Genomic DNA, 13,362 nt, shown 5'->3' on the forward strand with positions numbered 1-13,362 from the left:
GATGATACCACAGTTGTAGCGTTGCTTTAGATTTCACAAAATAATTATGCTGGACTACACATGCAGATTATAATGATATATAACAAACAAGTCTTAAATTGGACTTCCTGAGAAGGTCCATTTGCTCACAAAAAGCTGTGATTATTTGATGTCACATGAAATTTATATTTAATACACAAAGATAAAATACATAAATGAGTTTTCAGTGTTTTTGCCTACAGCAGATCCAAAATTGTAAAAATCTAAAAATTACAGCTTTAACTTCCCATGAACTATCCTTGCATTGCTCCAATTTGTGGTTGCTTAGAAACATTATATGCAAAGTGACTGATTCTTTCCAGATGCTACTAGTCAAACCACACTTTATGGTTTTGATTTAAGGCTATTTTGTTTAATAGTGTTATAAATACATGTTTCTCTAAAAAGTCACAAATGCACAAATCAAGCTCTGTTAGTGGTGCATCTTGGGAATCTATTGCTTCTTAGTATGTAAAAACTCCTGTGTTCAGCTTCCACTAGCTTAAGTAAAGCAAGCTTAATGTTGAATGACTCGTGCTATTGCTGTCATTTATGTACAAGATCTAGTTCACTAGTTTCCAACTAAGTCCCTGACTCAGTACTTTTGATAGCACTAAGACATTCACATTCACTTATGAATTGCTTATTGAGAGAGGCAGTTTGGCCTTTTACTAAATAATCTGCAATTTTACTGAATACTCAAAAATATAGCAAAAATTGAACTACAGAGTTACTGGCATATTTTAATAATGACGTTAGCTAGTAACTATAGATTTCACTTGGGTGGATATTTTAGAAAATAGCTGGAGGCAGAGAGAGAGAAAAGAGAGAGAGGGGGGCTGACTCTCAAATTCTGGCTTGTTGACTATTCAGAAGTTCTCAGTAATGCCAATTAATTTCTCTAAACTTTGTCTCAATTAAGAAATGAGAAGTTTCTTCCTCACAAACCATTGAGATACTTGTGAGGGAAAACTGAAATAATGAATAGAGGGGGAAAATGTGCTTGTCAAATACAGTCAAGAAGTAAATGATAGTTGAATTATCACATTGTCAATAAATCCAAACAACTTTTTTTTAACCTTTGTTTTGTAAATGTTGCTCATTATTTTTAAAAAGTCCTTGAAATCTCCAACTCCCCAAAATTCCTCACAACAACCTTCTATCTCCCAAACTTTGAACAGTTAGTATACCTTTCATTAAATCTCTAACAATCAAGATTAAAGGTAACCCTGGGCCTAATCTTACATTATGAATCTAAAATGGAAACACAAGAATTATAGTTTTCTCAAATATGCATTATAAAAATTTACATCAAAAGGTCCTTTGAGCTTTTTGATGCCTTAGAAAAACAAGTTTGTTCCATATTCATAAGTTTTGTCTGCTTTATTTTTTCACAGGCAAAAAAATAATCTGTTGCTTTAATGAAAATCCACCAAACAGAATCAAGTCCCAAATGGATAGCTTGATGGTTCCCTTCTAAACTTATTTTACGGGGAGGAATATATCTTTAGGTGTCTGTCCCTCATAGCTCTTCCTGGGTATGCTTCAGTTCCTAACATGTCCAAAGCCAAGTTCAGGAAACTTTTCCCTAAAATCTGTTTCTGCAACTATTCTTGATTCAATGCCATTGTAATCTACCCAGTTTAACTATTTCAGAATAATTCTTGATTCCTCCTGTAACCCATGATGCTCAACTATTCCTCTAGTCTAATTGATTCTGTTTTAAGAACTTCTTAAATTGTCACCTATTTAAGAAGTCTTACTACCAGTATTTTTGTTCAAAACCCATCAACTCCAACAATATCCTCCAAACTCATCTTTCTGCCTACAATTTCTCCTCATCTTCCCCTTATCCCCCACAAACCACCAAATTTGTAACTACATAAAACTACATCAAAACCTTTGCTGGACACCAGTGAACACTGGAGTCTATAAGCCCAAGCTTCTTCTCATAGCATCCAGTCTTTCCCATCTTCACCCACATTGCATGGAGCCCTATGTCCCGCCAGTCACTCTCATGTACTCTCTCCTCCAATCACACAGACCTCCATGGTACCGTAAGCACTACCTGCTGTTTTAAAACTTCCTGTCTTTACAAATGTGCTTGATTATCTAATTTTAAATTGCTATTCTCCATTTCTCCAGTTGGCGGACAAGTATTCAACATTCAACACCTAAAGCTAAACTTATTCCCCTGGAAGAGCTCTTTCCAACTTACCCAGACAAAAGAATCCCCATGCTTTTCAAGTCATCCACTGCACATCTTCCATATTTCCATTATAACACTTTTCATAATGAACTGTTAACCATTTTTGTGCATAATTATCCAAAGAGACTATAAGCTCTTTTAATGAAGCATCCTTATTAATATTCTTTTTTTCCCCCTTAGCACTTGAAACTCTATCTGGCACATGATATTTGACATATGATTGTTGCATGAATGAATGAGTGAATGACTACTGTAATTGTTAAGATGTTTTTCTTCACCAATTAGTTCTTAGACATGAACATAACAGAAAACTTATCAAATGGCAATGCTGCTTTGTCTGATGCTATTCTCATCTTACAAGACACACTTTGCATTTTTTTACATCTCCATGTGTCTTATATAAATAAGTAAAGAGGCTTTTTATTTTTTTTATTTTTATTATTTTTTTACAAGAAGACTTTTTAAATAAGCATTTAAAATCAGAAGTTCTTTTATGTACATATCCTTCTGTCTGTATATTGAATATCGAAATTTTTGTTACATGACTTTATCCTGTTTATTATTAAATTTGCTCTTTGGAAGAGCGAGTAGAGCTTTTCTTTTTTTTTTTTTAAATTATAGACTTAGCTACCCACATTTTAATACTACTAATTATTGAAGCCAAATCCTTGCTACCTAAAACAGCATCTCTGCTCCTAGTTTCTCATTTATATAACATATTTACCTTTTCTTTACTAATGTTTATTACAGATTCCCATACATGGTTTGTGACCAGAATGTGCCCTTCTTGGTTGTTAAACACATTGCTGCAGAACCTTTCTTTGAGCATAACCTAATTAATTAAATCTTGTTCAGTGATTTGTTTGTGATTATTTTCAAAATTGCTATTTAATAAAAATGTGACCCATTTGCCTTTTAAATAAGGTTTTTTACTACATTGAAGTCTCCATTTTCTCCACACAATAAAGTATTGATAAAATATAAGATAGAAAAAGAAACAGTCATATTAATGAGTGTTTTCACAAAGTATTAATTCTAAGTTTGCTTAAAGTGCCATTTATCTTTTCTTTAGATGCTAAGAAATTCACTCCTATAAGCTTTAATTCTCTCTCTCTCTCATTCTTATTAGCATGAGTTAAAAAACAAATCACTGTTTGACTGTTTTATTACCCATTATTAATCCTTTGCTGGATAAAAGAGATTAAGAATAGGCTTGTTATTTATCTCAACCCAAATTCTATGGATGAAGGAGTGGAGTTCTGGGGAAATAAAATACTAGAAAAAAATCAGGAAAATCATTATTGAAATGTAGGACCACCATGACCTTAAAGGATAACAAGAATGAATGACAACACTAATAATGGCATAGGATTTAAAGGACTGGGAAATTTAGTTTTGAATGCTCACCAAATTAAGAACTATTCTTGGGGCTCCTGAATGGCTCACTTGGTTGAGTTCTCTTGATTTCGGCTCAGGTCATGATCTCAAGGTTATGAAATTGAACCCTGCATCAGTCTCTGTGCTGGGTGTGAAGTCTGCTTAGGATTCTTTATCTCCCCCTCCTCCCACCCCTCCCAAATGCTAAATAAAAAAAAAAAATTAAGGACTACTCTTATGTAAATATGAGGGTATTCACTTATATACTAGCAAATGGCATGTCTAACAACTTTTTATGAACCCAAGAAATACTAATCGAAAATGTAGTCAATATTCTTGATTATTTATTTTCTATTTATATTCCCTCATCTTATAAAAATAATTGGAAGCATCCCATTATAAAAGACACAACCCTAAAACAAAATAAACCAAAACTCATTGGGTAGCAAATGGAGGCTCTAAGGTAGAAACCATTTACTATGATCATTGGTAATTAAATAGAAAAAAAAACAAATATTTATCCTCTCTTCTGTACAAATTAAAGTTCAGAGACACCTAATAATCTTAGTTTGTGAGGAAAATTCTCTTCAGAAAATTTTCATCTAATAAATATAGAGAAAGTGATAGAATTAGAAAATCACCAATTGGCAATCTCTGTTAAAAAAAGAAACTGAAGAAGGTAACAATTATCAATAGACAGTAAAAGTAATAGGCAAAAAGGTTAACAAAGGACTTCACAAAGGGTCTGACTGACAAAACCTACACTACTGACCAATCTCAACATCACTAAAATTATGATTGCCAGACATATATGTGTCTTCTGATTAATGTACATAAAGTATACTACACAACCTACGAAATATCCATGCCAAAGATATTGAATCCAAATATAATCCAGTCTTTATATCCGTTTTCTAGTTCACAGGAAATATGAAGAGTACAGAAACATTTTATACATCATAAGGAAGCAATTCTATAAGGTAACTGAATAATTTTCAATGAGTCTTTGGAATTAAAAAACAAAAAGGGGGATATTATAATTAAAGGGAATTTAAAATAAAAACAAAAACAAAAAGCAAAGGGCAAGATCCATCTTATTTAGATCCATATTTGAACAAACCAACTATAAAATGATATTTTTGAAACATTAAGGGACATTAGAATATAGAGCAATTATTGGATGATAAGTAAAGATTTATTGGTAACTTTCTAGGTAACTATGCAGAAAATAATTTTATTTGTAGCATTATATACATTGGTTTGTGAAGTGGAATGATATGATATCATAGCTTTAAAATAATATAGTAAGATTGATTAAATGTTGATGATTGTTCATCTATGGGATATGTATATAAGAGCTTGTTACATGTTCTCTGCTATTTTATCTACTTTTGTACATCAGAAAAGTGAAAACTTCTAAATTAAAGTTTTAAAATATAGGGTAAGATATATATATATATATAAATATTTTATAATAGTTTATTTTAAATATTTTATACTCATAATATATTATATAATACAATTTATATAAATATATTTATATAAACATATATATATATACATGTTATATGCATATTATATATATATTTTTTTAATGTATACCTAATCTGAATGGAGGCTATAGAAAATTCTCAGAAGGGGTGCCTGGATGGCTCAGTTGGTAAGCATCTGCTTTCGGCTCAGGTCATGATCCCAGAGTCCTGGGATCTAGCCCTGCATTGGGCTGCCTGCTCGGTGGGAAGCCTGCTTCTTCCACTCCCACTCCCCGAGCTTGTGTTCCCTCTCTCGCTGTCTCTCTCTGTCAAATAAATAAATAAAATCTTAAAAAAAAATTCTCAGAAGCCGAAAATAAATCCAGTAGTAGAAGTACTGAAGACATCAGTTTCCCTGGGGACATTTGTCATTCCCAGTTGCCTAAATCATTCCTTTTAATGAAATCATAGGAATAGGAAACTTACTCTAAGGTTCAAACAAGGCCAGAACAAGGATCTCTGTATAAAACTGAGAGCCCAAATCCTCATTTCCTCAATGAAAGGGTCTACCAGGAAAATAACTACCCAAAGGTTACAGATTGAATATTTGTGTTCCCTCAAAATTTAGATGTAGGACCCTAAACCCACCATGGAGCTATATTTGGAAATGGGCATTTTAAGGAAGTAATTAAAGTTAAATGAGGTCATGAGGACGGGGCCTTGATTTGATAGGATTAGTGTCCTGAGAAGGAAGGATGACAGAGGGCTGGCTCTCTCACCAGGCATATACACCAAGGAAGGGCCCGGAGAAGGCATAGCAAGCAGCCATCTATAAACCAGAGGGAGGGCTTTCACCAGAAACTGAATTTGTTGACACTTTGATCTCGGATTTCCCAGTCTCCAGAACTGTGAGAAAATGAATGGGTTATTTAAACCACCCAATCTATGGCATTTTGTTACAGTCACAGGGGCAGACAAATATACCCATAAAAAAGGTGGTGAGGATGTTTAGCAATCTTGACTCTGATAATGAATAAGGAGGAAGAAAATCTAATGAGGATTTGTAATCACATCTTTACCCTTTTTTCAGATTTTGGGCTCAAGTTCACATACCTATGTGGTCCAAAAAAGCATCAACAGAAGAACATAAAGTAGTCCCTCAGATATCTGGAAGAAAACACACACACACACACACACACACACACACACACACACTTTCTTTAGGAAATCACCTTCTACCTAGATCTCAAAGAATTCTTACAGATAAATCTCCATAAAAAATGAACTCAAGGGGACTCTTGGGTGGCACATTTGGTTAAGTGGCTGCTTTCGGCTCAGGTCATGATTCCAGGATCTTGGGATAGAGCCCCGCATCCGGCATCCTGCTCTCTGCTCAGCGGGAAGGTTGCTTCTCCCTCTGCCTGATGCTCTGCCTATTTGTGCTCTCTCTCTTTCAAATAAATAAAATACATAAAATCTTTTTAAAAAATGAACTCGACATTTAGGAAAACAATAAAACCAATCATAATATTTTCAAGGATTATCTCCTTGATGATTTATCATCATCATGATTTAGAGGCTGCACAAGAAAACAACGGAGTAAAATATTCCCAAACACTTTAAACTACAGGATAAATAATGCATAATAACTAGGTTTTAATACATTCAAAGACATAAAAGAAAAAGTCAGAGGTATGCGTTAATAACAAGAGACTACTAAAAAGAGCAAGCAGATCCAAAGAACCAAATAAAATTTCCAGACATTAAAAAAAAGCCATTTACAATAAATCTTTAAAGAATAAACAAATTATCCTCAGCTGAATAGGTAGAGTATTAGGAAATGGAAAACAGATCTGAGAAAACTTCCCCAAAGGACAGCACAGAAAATAAAAAGATGAGAAATAAGATAAAGAAGTTAAGAAAAAAAATGGATACTAGAACAAAATGGTCCAGCATATGGAACCCCCAGGCAGCCTAAAAAGCAACTCTGGAACATTTAAAAAGGGGCAACATTGTTGGACAGACACAGACTCTCAGGCACAAGGTGGCAAAGAAAGGATGGGCTGACCTTGAAGCCTTACTTCTTCCTTTACCTGGGAACTTTGTGTACAGCAGAAACTATATGACTGTTCGAAGACCGTTCAAAGCATCTTGCCAATACTCCTCTATTGGGAGTTCCAACAAGGGACTGAAGGGAGAGGAACATTGTCCCAAAAAAGACTGGCTGTGAACTTTCCAGATTTGAAATATACAAGTCCACACACTTAGGTAGCATGCTAAATCCCAGCAGGATTTATTAAAACAAACAAACACTCCACAAAAAACCTATTCACCATAGTAAAGAACACTAACCATAGAGAGTAGGTCTTAAAATCAGCTAGAGAGAAAAGATATGTTACCTACAAAGTAACACTATTTAATAGAGAGTAAAATGGAAGCTATAAGAGGATGTCATTATATCTTCAAATTGCACAGAAAAAAAAATCACTAGAATTTTATATCGTGCAACTACATGCTAAGAAAAAGGATAAAATAAAAACATTTTCAGACAAACAAAGCAGAGATACTATGACCAGCAGTGCCTTACTAAAAATTTGAAAATACAGGCTCAAGAAAGACTGGAACTAAACAAAAAGGTCTGATATACAAGAAGTAATAGAGTATAATACTTAATAATCTCGATCTATCTGACATATATAAAGCACCACATTCATCAGCTGGAATGCAATTTTCAACTACACACGGAACATTTATAAAAATTTACCCCACAGTAGGCCATAAATCAGGCCTCAACAAATATCAAAGAATCTGTCCCATAAAAACAATGGTGTTGACCATGAAATAACTTGATATTATGAAAAAAAGAAATAGCTTTGAAGACACATATATTTGGAAATGTAAAAAGCACATTTCTAAATAACTTAGGAGTTAAAGAAGACAGCTGAGGGGTGCCTGAGTGGCTCAGTCAGTTAAGTGTCCGACTCAATCTCAGGGTTGTGAGTTCAAGCCCTGGGTTAGGCTCCATGAGAGTAGCCTACTTAAAAAAAAAAAAAAGACAGCTGAATAGCCATAAATCTAATATATACCAAAATGTGTGGAATGATGCTCAAAAGATTGAATGGAAAAACTTAGAGCCTTAAGTGTGTATATTAGTAAAGAAAAAATCTGAAAAACCAATAAGTAAAATATTTAAATTAAGAAGTTAGAAAACAAAAAACAGAAATCTAACATAAGTTTAGGAAGAAGATAATTAAAAAGAGAACCAATTAGTAAAAAGAGAAAAGAAATACAATAAGGAGGATTAACAAAACCAAATTTCATTTTTTCAAAACAAACAACTAATGAAATTTTGGAAATATCTCTCAAGAAAGAGAAAAAGAAGACCAGAACATAATTTTGGGGAACATTCATATAATATTCGATGGAAATGATGTATCCTGGGATTGTGATCCACGAAATCTGATTCACACAGGAAAATACAATGTTAATGGTGTTCCTTAAAGTTATGCAAAAGGTAAATATTGGAAAACATATAATTAAACAGTATTAAGAATGAAAAAGGGTATAACTTTAGATATAGCAGAAAACTTGAAAAAATAGTAAGATATCATTTTGGAAAAAGTTCTCCTCAATAAATTTGAAAATCTAAAGGCAATGGACAAATTTCTTGAAAATCATAATTTCTTAATCTGGACTAAAAAACTAAGAGAAAGTCTGAACAATCCTATAACTATTAAGGATAATACAAAAATTAAAAATAATCCTGTGAGGAAAACACTAGGCTCACAGAGTTTTGAAGATAAGTTCTGTCAACCAATCAAGAGGGAAAAAATTTGTAACTGCCGAGTAAGAAAAATAGGTACACTCACCAACTCAATTTTGAGACTAATACATACTAAAATTATGCAATCTCACTGTAATCATAGATATAAAAACCCTTATCAAAATCTTACCAGACTGAACCTAGCTATATAGATACGTCTGCAGTTTAAGATATAAATTCATCATGATCAACTTGGCTTTATTCCAGAAATGCAAATTGGGTTTAATATTAGAAATCTATTAAGGTGATTCAATCCATTAATATTAAGATAAGTTTATACTTCACGACAATTGAGTGATGATAAAATAAGACATTATGTAAAACATCTAACAGAGTGTCTGACAGCTGATACAAGTGTAATGAACATTATTTTCCCCTCCCTTCTAAAATGCTAATGAACCAGCATATCATTTTCTTTGGTTATAAACAACTAACTGTGACAAACGTAATCAGAAAAAAAAAATGTGGGGCGCCTGGGTGGCTCAGTTGTTAAGCGTCTGCCTTTGGCTCAGGGCGTGATCCTGGTGTTCGGGGATCAAGCCCCGCATCAGGCTCATCCTCTGGGAGGCTGCTTCTTCCTCTCCCACTCCCCCTGCCTGTGTTCCCTCTCTTGCTGGCTGTCTCTCTGTCAAATAAAAAAAAATGTATTGGAAAGATGTGGGAAAGCTCATAGGATCAAAGAAGCAGACATGGAAAGGCAGCTGCTGCTGGAATAACGAAATGCCAACAACGTTGGGAATGTCTGTGCACCTCCTAGGAGGAAGCATCTGGCAGAAGGGGCAAGTTACAGCCCCTGGGATTCCCTTGGCCTCTGGAATATGGGGACGTGTATCTTGATTTACACTCATATCAAAATTGCCCTCAGTGGGAGAAAGGCGAAGCCCAAGAAGAAAACGGAGTGCAATTAGGAAAAGAAAGAATGAACGCTGGGCAGACAAAAAGACAAGAAGTATCCAATCTGACTTGTTTAGCTAGGAGCAGTCGTGATGTGGAGCAGAGCAAACAGGCGCCCACAAATCAGCTTTTCTGCTGGAAAGGAGTTTAACTTCCTTAAGCTAGCTCTTTCTCAGTCTATTGATGTCTATAAGGGTGTCAGTCTCTCTCCTCGGGCTAGTCTTTTCTCAGTCTTAGAGAGATAGGTAAAACCACCAGACAACTCTCGTCAAACTCCTCTTAGAGATGGTCGAATAGCTATCAGGCCAGTCTCTGCTAATGAGGACACTTTTCCAGCTGCCTCCCCAGTCCTGTGCCCGGACATAATCTTTAGTTATGGCTGATGACAAAATGACCCAATATTACATCTTCACTTTAAAATCAGACCAAACCAAAGTAGGCACAAGGCTCCTTTCAAATAGGACATCGAATGATAAAGTGTTATGAAGCTTCTAGCCTTCCTCCTCTCATTCGAGGCAGGAGTCGGATATCTATTGCCTGCTCTGCACCTGGCTAGAGGTCAGAGAATTCACCCTACAGATTTGGTTTTGTCATAGCCGCTTGCCTTTAAGGACCAATTTGGCTTTATACAAGGGATTTAGCATATTTACAGACACATCTGTGCCCTTCAGTTAGAACACCATTAAAAATTAAGTCACATTTCACCTGAAAGAAATCTACTGACTGTAAATACACACGTGATATGAAAATACCCATAACTCTCCCTTACCTCTGCTCTATACGTAATGACACACAGGAGGTGACCGCACCTCCTAAATACTTCCTGCGTCCAGACGCTACGCTCCTGCCTGAGCTGTAGGCCACACGACTCGAGGCCTAGAGCATGCCATTTGTTCCCCTGCCTCTTATCTTTTCATCTTCCCCCCTGTTCCTCTACATTACTGCCAGAATAGCATTTATACCGTGGACCTTGGACCATGGTGCTTCCTGCCTGGTACTCATCCATTTTCCCCTCTCCTTTCGGCGGACTCCGTAACTCACAAAATGAGGCCTTTTGTGATTCGACCCTGACCCACCCATCCAGTCTGTCTTCACCCTTACACACCAGCAAAGCTATTCTCTCAGGTGGGTTTGTTTTCCTACTTCTTATCTACGTGGAAAATGCCACATCTCAACAAATGTCCACTTCCACTGAGAAGCCTTCCTGGGCCCTTTAGACAGATTTTCTTCAGCTCTGACAGACTCAAGTTTAAGATGACCCCCAAAAATTCCTGCCCCCTGGTCTACGTTCCTTCCTGTAATATCCTGCCCTTGAATTCAGGCAGATCCAGTGGTGACTGGTATCTAACTAATAGAATATACTGAAGATGATGGGATGTCACGCTCTTGAGTAGGTTACATGCGATGACAAAAATAATGGCATATTATGCCCAGGATTGCCTTCTATTGTATAAGACTCTGTCTTACAAGACTGGTGAGAGAGATTCTTATGCTGGCCTTGAAGAAGCAAACAGCCATGTTATAAACTGCCTCTGGGGAAGGCTACATGACAGGTGTCCTCTAACACCTGAGCTGGCCTCCACCCCTAGCCAATAACAATTTGGGTTCCTCAGTGGATTATAGCCAATGAAACCCTGAAACAGAGATTCCTGCTAAGCTGTGGTTGGTCTCTCTTTTTTTTTTATTTTATAATATTTTTTATTATATTATGTTAGTCACCATACAGTATATCCCTAGTTTTTGATGTAAAGTTCCATGATTCATTACCTGTGTATAACACCCAGTGCACCATGCAATACGTGCCCTCCTTAATACCCATCACCAGCCTATCCCAATCCCCCACCCCCCTCCCCTCTGAAGCCCTCAGTTGGTCTCTTGACCAATGGAAACGGTGAGGTAATAAAGCTGTATTGTTTAAAACTACTAAATCTGTGGTGATTTATTACACAGCATAGGAAACGAATACATTAGCAACTTAAGATACTTTTCACTGGGGTCCTACTGCACTTTTCACATACCTCCCTCAAAAAACTTAAATTTTTATATCCAAATAAATTGTTCCCTAAGGAATAAAAAAAAATTAAGAGCACTTAGTGTGTCTTTTTAATTTTGTATCTCCAGCATCTAGCATAGGATATACTCTATGACTCTTTGTTTCAAAAGACAAATAATTAAAAGGACAAAGGTAAAAACATAAAACTGGAAGAATATTAGATAAGCTATTGAAAACATTTTGTTATTGGGCATACAGTTTCCTTACAGTTCTAATAATCTATGATACTGAATCTTAAAGAATTGAATATGGAAAGACTTGAATCAGTCTATTATTTATGAATAGTACTATGTACTCAGGGTTGACCTAAAAGATTTGGAAAATGCAGTTGAATTAAGATCCTTTTATATATTTTTTGAGTTTATATGGAAAACATATGAGCTGTATGCAAGTAATATTAGTTGAATTTGCAGCTCTTTGGATAAATATTATCAAGCGTGGTTAGGACAATCAGCTTTGCAAAATTAAACTCTTCCAGAGATGGTTAAGCTGAGACTGTGGACTCTACTCTTAGAAGGATAACAAAAGGGATTCTAATATTGGATTAGATTATCTCTGAGGTCCTTCCAGTTCTAGGCTTCCATGATACTTAAAACTGAAATTTGGAAATCATTATTTTGTGGCAGGCTAAAGGATTACAGCCAATGACATGTATCTACATTAAAACAAAACCCAAACACACACACACACACATACACATACACATACACATACACATACGAGAACTAAATGCTGAATGTATTCTCATAAGCCTTGGGGTAACTACATCCCTTTAAATGAAGTGTTTGCCCGTAAAACCTAATCCACATAGCCCCAAAGTTAAAGAACTAACTGGGCGCTGATTTTGAATTCTGCATGTGCTGCAATGACTTCAAGCGCCACAAGGTGGCAGAGTGCTGGCACAGTGTTTCTAATTCACAAGAATTCAAAACAGGAATTCGTTATACATTCAAAGGCAGTTTTAATTGAGACTTTGGATTCTTCCATCTGTTCCCATTGTGCCAGGTGCAGGGGTTGGATGGAGGAACTGAGAAGTATATTTGGAGGCTCTTGGAAAGGGAGATGACAGGATATAAAATCATGTATATTTAGAGAAAAACTATTCATGGATACAACTCCCAATTTGCATGTGACCCCAAAATTACCACAACCCATCCTGATCATTGATTTTTTTCAATTATACCTGTAACATTCACCCTCCCACACATAAACTGGGGCAAATCACAAATACATTACTTCTACTTAAACCCCTAAATCATCTAAAGCATCAACGATTATTTGATCTCTTAATAGCGTTTTAAAAATCAAAGATGAATAGTCTCGTATTTCTTATCTTAAGTCGCCGCAGGTCACAGCCACAAATGAATATTATTTCAGTACTATGAACGGGGTGGGACCTTTTTTTCATTCTTCAAGATTAGTCCATTGAGATCATTATTATGTGATGCACTTCCACTAAATTCATTTCTTTTTCTTCTGAAAAATTGTCTTCTCCAGGGTTCAGGAACTCTTTGAT

General features: G+C 35.5%; 1 protein-coding gene and 1 long non-coding RNA gene across 3 annotated transcripts in view; one reads left to right on the forward strand and one right to left on the reverse strand.

Annotated features, from left to right (window-relative positions):
* Positions 1 to 6,565, forward strand: part of LOC148108770 (uncharacterized) — a 39,110-nt gene extending 32,545 nt beyond the window's left edge. Inside the window, exons 4-5 of the long non-coding RNA XR_015726947.1 lie at positions 4,523 to 4,584; positions 6,167 to 6,565. This is a non-coding gene — a long non-coding RNA (uncharacterized LOC148108770). The remainder of the gene's footprint in view (positions 1 to 4,522; positions 4,585 to 6,166) is intronic.
* The window catches only part of DLG2 (discs large MAGUK scaffold protein 2), an 857,148-nt gene that overhangs the window by 789,245 nt on the left and 54,541 nt on the right, over positions 1 to 13,362 (reverse strand). The window lies entirely within an intron of this gene.

The sequence above is a fragment of the Ursus americanus genome, chromosome 16, assembly GCF_024610735.1.
Source record: "Ursus americanus isolate L20-20 chromosome 16, mUrsAme1.1.p, whole genome shotgun sequence".
Taxonomy (NCBI): Eukaryota; Metazoa; Chordata; class Mammalia; order Carnivora; family Ursidae; genus Ursus; species Ursus americanus.